Genomic DNA, 8,423 nt, shown 5'->3' with positions numbered 1-8,423 from the left:
AATTGAAACATAAACAGAGCATCATGAAGAATATGACTAGCACATTTAAGTCTAAACCACTTCCTATGCATAGGGATTTTGTGAGCAAACAACTTATGGGAACAATAATCAACTAGCATAGGAAGGCAAAACAAGCATAACTTCAAGATTTTAAGCACATAGAGACGAAACTTGACATTATTGCAATTCCTACAAGCATATATTCCTCCCTCATAATAATGTTCAGTAGCATCATGAATGAATTCAACTATATAACCAGCATCTAAAGCATTCTTTTCATGATCTACAAGCATAGAAAATTTATTACTCTCCACATAAGCAAAATTCTTCTCATGAATAGTGGTGGGAGCAAACTCAAAAAAATAATTATCATGTGAGGCATAATCCAATTGAAAACTAAAATCATGATGACAAGTTTCATGGTTATCATTCTTCTTAATAGCATACAAGTCATCATAGATAGCAACTTTGTTCTCATAATCAATTGGAACCTCTTCCGAAAGAGTGGAATCATCACTAAATAAAGTTGACACTCTTACAAATCCACTTTCATGTTCATCACAATAAGATTCAACATCCTCCAAAATAGTGGGATCACTACTTCCTAAAGTTGACACTCTTCCAAACCCACTTTCATCAATATAATCATCATAAATAGGAGGCATGCTTTCATCATAATAAATTTGCTCATCAAAACTTGGGGGACAAAAAATATCATATTCATCAAACATAGCTTCCCCAAGCTTGTGGCTTTGCATATCATTAGCATCATGGATATTCAAGGAATTCATACTAACAACATTGCAATCATGATCATCATTCAAAGATTTAGTATCAAACATTCTATAGATTTCTTCTTCTAGCACTTGAGCACAATTTTCCTTTTCATCATACTCACGAAAGATATTAAAAAGACGAAGCGTATGAGACAAACTTAACTCCATTTTTTGTAGTTTTCTTTTATAAACTAAACTAGTGATAAAACAAGAAACAAACAGATTCGGTTGCAAGATCTAAAGATATACCTTCAAGCACTCACCTCCCCGGCAACGGCGCCAGAAAAGAGCTTGATGTCTACTACACAACCTTCTTCTTGTAGACGTTGTTGGGCCTGCAAGTGCACAGGTTTGTAGGATAGTAGCAAACTTCCCTCAAGTGGATGACCTAAGGTTTATCAATCCGTGGGAGGCGTAGGATGAAGATGGTCTCTCTCAAACAACCCTGCAACCAAATAACAAAGTGTCTCTTGTGTCCCCAACACACCCAATACAATGGTAAATTGTATAGGTGCACAAGTTCGGCGAAGAGATGGTGATACAAGTGCAATATGGATAGTAGATAAAGGTATTTGTAATCTGAAATTATAAAAACAACAAGGTAGCAAGCGATAAAAGTAAGCGTAAACGGTATTGCAATGATAGGAAACAAGGCATAGGGTTCATACTTTCACTAGTGCAAGTTCTCTCAACAATAATAACATAGATAGATCATATAACAATCCCTCAACATGCAACAAAGAGTCACTCCAAAGCAACTAATAGCGGAGAACAAACAAAGAGATTTTGGTAGGGTACGAAACCACCTCAAAGTTATCCTTTCTGTTCTATCTATTCAAGAGTTCGTAGTAAAATAACATAAAGCTATTATTTCCGCTCAATCCATCATAGAGTTCATACTAGAATAACACCTTAAGACACAAATCAACCAAAACCCTAATGCCACCTAGATACTCCATTGTCACCTCAAGTATCCATGGGCATGATTATACGATATGCATCACACAATCTCAGATTCATCCAACCAACACAAAGTACTTCAAAGAGTGCCCCAAAGTTTCTACCGGAGAGTTAAGACGAAAACGTGTGCCAACCCCTATGCATAGGTTCATGGGTGGAACCCGCAAGTTGGTCACCAAAACATACATCAAGTGGCACATGATATCCCATTGTCACCACAGATAATCACGGCAAGACATACATCAAGTGTTCTCAAATCATTAAAGACTCAATCCGATAAGATAACTTCAAGAGGAAAACTCAATTCATCACAAGAGAGTAGAGGGGGAGAAACATCATAAGATCCAACTATAATAGCAAAGCTCGCGATACATCAAGATCGTGCCATAGAGAGAACATGAGAGAGAGAGATCAAACACATAGCTACTGGTACATACCCTCAGCCCCGAGGGTGAACTACTCCCTCCTCGTCATGGATAGCGCCGGGATGATGAAGATGGCCACCGGTGATGGGTTCCCCTCCGGCAGGGTGCCGGAACGGGCTCCCGAGAGGTTTTTGGTGGCTACAGAGGCTTGCGGCAGCGAAACTCCTGATCTATCTTGATACTCGATGGTTTTAGGGTACGTAAGCTTATATAGGCGAAAGAAGTCGGTCGGGGGGGTCCTCGAGGGGCCCATGAGATAGGGGGCGCGCCCAGTAGGGGGGGCGTGGCCCCCTATCTCCTGGCCTCCTCGAGGATCTTCTGATGTAAACTCCAAGTCTCCAGGATGATATTCTTCCCAAAAATAACGTTGCCGAAGGTTTCATTCCGTTTGGACTCCGTTTGATATTCCTTTTCTTCAAAATACTAAAACAGGCAATAAAACAACAATATGGGTTGGGCCTCCGGTTAATAGGTTAGTCCAAAAAATGATATAAATGTGTAAAATAAAGCCCATAAACATCCAAAAGGGGTAATATAATAGCATGGAACAATCAAAAATTATAGATACATTGGAGACGTATCAACAAGTAGACCAGGAACTATGTCAGGGCCCGGTACAAGGTGGACCCGATAACAAAGGAGCTTACCACGGATGCACAGACCAAGGCGTTTGAGCTTGTTCTGGTAAGGAATACACCCCCACTTAATTAGCTCCATATGGTTGCATTCTAATTAATGAAGCCAAATTTCTAAATGGTTAACATTCCTTCCGCAGGACACTGAAAGCAGTAGCGCGGGGTCATCTTAGAGCTCCCCTTGGGACACCACTTTAAATAGGGCGTTGAACGTAATGAAAAACAAGGATAAGTCCAGTAAGCCGTCGTCAGCTGGTCGTGTGGCCGACAAAGGCTTGTCCACGAAATGGTCGTCATACTATAACGCTGGTGCGCGAAAGGAGAGAAAGGCCAACTTGGAAAGCCAGTCGCGCGAGGTTCAAGAACTCAGGGCACAAGTGGCGTGGATTCCGGAGATGGTCCAAGAGCAAGTGCAACACCAACTAGGAGGGGCGATCACCGCCATTGTGCCTACCTTGATTGAAGGGCTGTAGGAGTGGATTGCGGGCGACCAACAGGGGCCGCCCCCTGTTCCCAGCTTCACGGCCAGCAACTCACACAACACGCAGGCGGCGCCATTGGTGTCTTCGGCGCCGGCGCCATTGGTGTCTCCGGCGCCGGCACGGGCATTGGAGCTTATTAATGCACCCGGGTGTGCGAAGAATACGCCAGCCGGCACCTCGGCAGCAAGCGGCCCCTCCGTCACTTGCACGCCCGCCGTTGGCTGTGCCTTGACATTAGCCGAGCTCGACGCCATCACGGTAACTAAGCCTCTCTCGGCCGATGACTTCATCTGAATTCATCTCCTTGCCTTTGACTGGGCATCCCCTGACACCCTACATGTTTTCGCAGGGCGCCGACGCCGACGTTCCATGCACTCTCCTGCACTTCATGGGCGGCGAGTTGATCGATGTCGCCAAGGGCAGAATCGTTCAACCAGGCAACCCCGTGTTCCACGGTAATCCGATGCCACCCACCATGTATAGGGTTCAACTGGTTCAGGTGCTGCCAGGCTGCGATGACTTGTTACCTCTGTTGCAACCCGCTGGGGACGACGAAGATGATGTGATGACCCTCAGCGCCCGCTTAAGCTGGCCCCTGCTTTGGCCGAAGAGCCATATTCGTTTGGGGGCGGGGGACACCACCCCACAGACAACACCGCCAGTCGTCCGGTGCAGAGCCATGGCAAGACCACCGCAACGCTACCGGACATGCCGAACATGCATATGGCACAGGATCCGGACGACGACGACAACGACGACGGTACATTTACCAAGGTCGATAAGTACTTTTCCGAACATGGGTACGCTGACGAATTCTTGGGGCCTCCTTCTCAAGAACCCAACCCTGCAAAAGGCGACCGCGATCTAGCTGGTACCACGGAGAAACCCAATTGCAACAGGCGTCGTCTGGCGTTCAGTTCTCAGGAGACGCCTCCAGCTGCTGCCTTCACCAAGCCTCAGATAGCCGAGGTGCAAAATATTATCAGCCCCAACACACTCAAGAAGGTGGTCTCTGAGCAGAACTCGATCCCATTACAGCAGCAGAAGAAGAAGGGACGGAAAAGAAAGAATAACAAGGGCGGTGCGAGCCAGCCGGCGCCGAGTATGATCTGTGCTCAGGACGGGCCACCTTCACCTAAGGATATCTCGAGGAGGGTGCATGTGGCGGGTAGGCCGATGCTACCGACTAATCTGCTCTATGCTGCAACCGGTGCTATGCGGAGTCTGCATGACAGTGTTCTTTCTTTGGAGAAGTGGCGTCTCTCCGAGAATGATGTGGCATACCCGGTTTTCGTGGCCAAGGTGCCAGAGGGCAAGGGCTTTATGGATAGCCCCATCGGGGGTAATGATCGTCCTATGGTTTGCTGACATCTTCGCTATGTTTAACCTTCATCCTCTGCACTACACCTTCATTTGGCTATTTTCGCTGAGTATGGAGATGTGGATCATTAGAGACAAGGCCCCGGACATTGTGATAGTCGACCCCTTCTACATGCGTGCCAAGATCTTGGGCAATGCTGGGGACCGGCAAGTCGCGAGTTCATACCTCGAAGGCGTCATTCTGGCAAACCCAGATAAGGATAACTTCCTCGTGCCTTACTTTCCCGAATATGTTATCCCCTCACCGCCCCATAACATATGATTTCTTAGATTTCGATCGTTCTTTTTTTTCTAACATTCCGTGTTCTGTGCAGTGACACACATTACACACTCATCCTCTTAAGCCCGAAATATTCCACGGCCACGTATTTCGACTCGGACCGCCATTCGAAAAAAGACTACACAAATATCAAGAAAGTTCTTGATGAAGCTCTTCCCGGCTACGCCAGATCTGGAGGCACCTTCAGCAGGACAATTCATAGGTATGGCCAGCACATGTTCACCCACAATACAACGTTCCCCAGCGTCAAGCAGCCGCCTGGCGGTCAGAAGGATGCCTACTACGCCCTCCATCACATGCGGGCGATCATACGGGACCATAATCACCTTCGGCTACCAAATAATCTCAAAGATTTGGCCGCACGCTTGTCGGCAATCCAGGATGGGGACATCAGACAAGAATTCTTTCGCATCCAGTCGGAGTTTGCGGAAATCATCCATCAAGATGTCCTTCGTACCTCGGGGCAGTTCTACCTCAGATTTCAACTGTCCAACAGTGAGATAGAAACAACGCTACAAATGCAGGCTGACAACGACCGCGATTTTATGACCATCACGAAAGACGGCGGCTTCATCCATGCTCCGGTCCCCGAGTCGAGTCGAAAGTAGTGATGCTATGTAGTTATGAAACATCGATTGGTTCATGTTGTAATATTAAACTTTAATGAACTTGTATGTCTCTTTGGTTTGGATAGTCGTTCAGCTTATATGTAATCGATGCTATTTATTAGTAGGACCATGAATCGTGCTATTATAGTTGTAATATTAAACTTTAATGAACTTGTATGTCTCTGTGAATTGCTACTAACATTTTGTTTGTCTAATGCATAGAGATGCCGTCGTATGTCGTGTACAAGGGTAAGGTTCCCGGAGTCTACGACGACTGGGAGGAGTGTCGGAGACAGGTTCACCGTTTCAGCGGTAACAGTTACAAAGGGTACACCACTAGGGCGGAGGCGGAAGCTAGATACGCGCGCTATCTAGCGGGAGAGAGGAGGGAGCGTTGGAGGAACCGGATGAAGACCAGTTTCATCGCGATGATGGTCATCGTGATGACCGCAGCTCTCTTCTATGTGATGGTAGTTTAGATGATCGATATCGACTTGTTATGTGAAGACAAACTCGCTACTCGCGGTGTCGAGACTTGTAATGTTCTAACTTTGTTCGGTATTTTAAATTCGGAGACTAATATGATGAATTGTATTCGGAGACTAATCTTCTATTGTATTCGATAAATCTGCTATTCATATGTTGTGCTGTCTATATTCTGTGCAGTAATATGTTTTGTAACCTGTGCAAATATCAGAAAAGAAAAAAAATCCCTAATATTCATACTAGTGGCGCACCACTCTACACTTTAGTGGCGCACTGGAATAAGCACACTAGTGTCGCATCATCTACAAGTGCGCCATTAGTAAGCCAGAGCACATGGGTAAATATGGCCCCCCGGGAGGCATACTAATGGCGCACCATGTGATATACTAATGGCGCACTGCTTGGTGCGCCATTAGTATACCAGATACTAATGGCGCACCTGTGGTGCGCCATTAGTAAAAAATTCTAATGGTGTGATGCTAGTGGCGCACCTGTAGTGCGCCATTAGTAGCCAAAACAGGTGCGTCACTAGCAGGACTTTTCCTAGTAGTGCCACTAGTAGTGTGGATTTGCTCGTTTCCAGTATAGCGGTCGCGGACGGACAGCTTCTCAAGGTCTCCTGTGATGTGATCGGTGGCACCGCTGTCAAGGTACCAGTTGGTATCCACCCCGTACTAAGGTGCTGCAAGGTTTGCTTTTCTCTCTTCTCCTCCTTGGCAGGCTTCATCATAGCGTTTCCAGCACTTCCACGCTGGATGGCCTAGCTTGCCACAGATCTGGCACTGGATCCTAGGTGCAGGGGCATTATTGTTGTAGTGGCCGCCTCCTCCTTGCCCACCATGACCGCTAGACTTGATGTAGGGGCAGCCACGGCCACCACCGATGTTGCTGTTGCCTCCACGGCCACGGCCACGGTCACCACGCCCATGGACTCTGGTGGCAGCGTTGGCAGAGCATTGCGACACTCCGCCGTGGAGCTTCATCCGCGTCTCGAAGCTGATGAGCTGAGAGAACAGCTCATGGACGGTGATCGGCTCCACTCTGGAGCACATGGCGGAAATCACAGGATCAAATTCCTCGTCGAGGCCAGCGAGGATGTGGGAGACGATGTCATCATCGTCAATCTTCTTCCCTGCAGTGATGAGTTCATCGCATAGAGACTTGACTTTCCCGACGTAGTCTGTGATGGAGGAGCTCCCCTTCTGCAGATTGGCAAGGGTGATGTGACGTTGACTGTCTGGGCACGAGTATGAGACGCAAGCATCTCTCGAATTGTGTTCCAGAGCTCTGCCGACGTATGACATGTAGCGACCTGAATGGCCATCTCACGGGGCAGAGTTGTCAGAAGGTAAGAGAAAACTCGCTGATCGTGAGCATACCAGGTTTGGAACTCCGGGTTGGGCTTCTTCGTCTTGGTCTTGCCATCAGATGTGGCCTCTTCAAGGTGCATGGGTGGCACCGGGTGATCGACGCCAAGGTACTGCTCCATGCGGACTCCTCTGATCGCCGACAGAACAGTCGGCCGCCATAGGGCTTGATTGTTCTTGCCGAGCTTCTTGAAGACGACGTGAACAAATGGAGAGGATGGGAAGGAGTTTGAAGGTGTCGCCATGGATGATCTCGAGAAGTGCTCTGATGACCATGTAAAAACTAGGGTTGGCTGCGTTAAGCGTGATGCCTCTTGGCAGGGACGCCTTCGTGTTAATATAGGCAGAGAGATTACAAGATATGCGCAGGTAGTTGGTCAGTTATCAACTTGTCCTCTACTCCAATCCAAGCTATACACGGGATAGAGGATATCCTAGCCAACAACCTGCGCCACAATTTACATGGATACACACGCGACACATTGTCACGTTACACAACTACAGCCCTACTCTTTTAACAGGTAGTTCAATGTCACATCAATCTTCGTGGAGCTGCCCGGGCTACTAAGACCCTATTCGGCAACCCTCCGTTCATTCACTACGGAGCAGAGCACGGGGAGTGTTGTTCTAGCCGCTCCCCAAATTATAACTGTATTCCACTCTGCTCCTAAGCGGAGTTGCAGGCCGGAGGGAGTCCCAACAGGCCCTAAATCATGAGTAAAGTGTAGACCCCCTCTATTAAAGAATCACATGGTGGACCTCATTAAGCGAACAAAGCTAGAATTCATAGTGTCCAGAACACAAGATTCTAACCATGCATTACCTGTCACCAAATTCCTACCTAGACATTTTCTTAGATAAAAGATACTACATGTAGTTCAACTTTTTGCTTAAGAATTCAGTAGAGAACTGTCAAAATACACATTGCATATTTCAAAACAAAATAATAAATTACACATTTAGCCCGAAAGTTTTAAGTGATGAATCAAATTACTTTTCAAATATCCAAAAATAACAACTAACT

General features: G+C 46.8%; 1 pseudogene; it reads right to left on the bottom strand.

The window, feature by feature from the left end:
* Positions 1-7,020: 7,020 nt before the first annotated feature.
* LOC119327047 lies at positions 7,021-7,159 on the bottom strand (annotated as a pseudogene).
* Positions 7,160-8,423: the final 1,264 nt, after the last annotated feature.

The sequence above is a fragment of the Triticum dicoccoides genome, chromosome 6B (assembly GCF_002162155.2).
Source record: "Triticum dicoccoides isolate Atlit2015 ecotype Zavitan chromosome 6B, WEW_v2.0, whole genome shotgun sequence".
Lineage (NCBI taxonomy): Eukaryota > Viridiplantae > Streptophyta > Magnoliopsida > Poales > Poaceae > Triticum > Triticum dicoccoides.
This window is presented reverse-complemented; position numbering and strand designations above follow the sequence as displayed.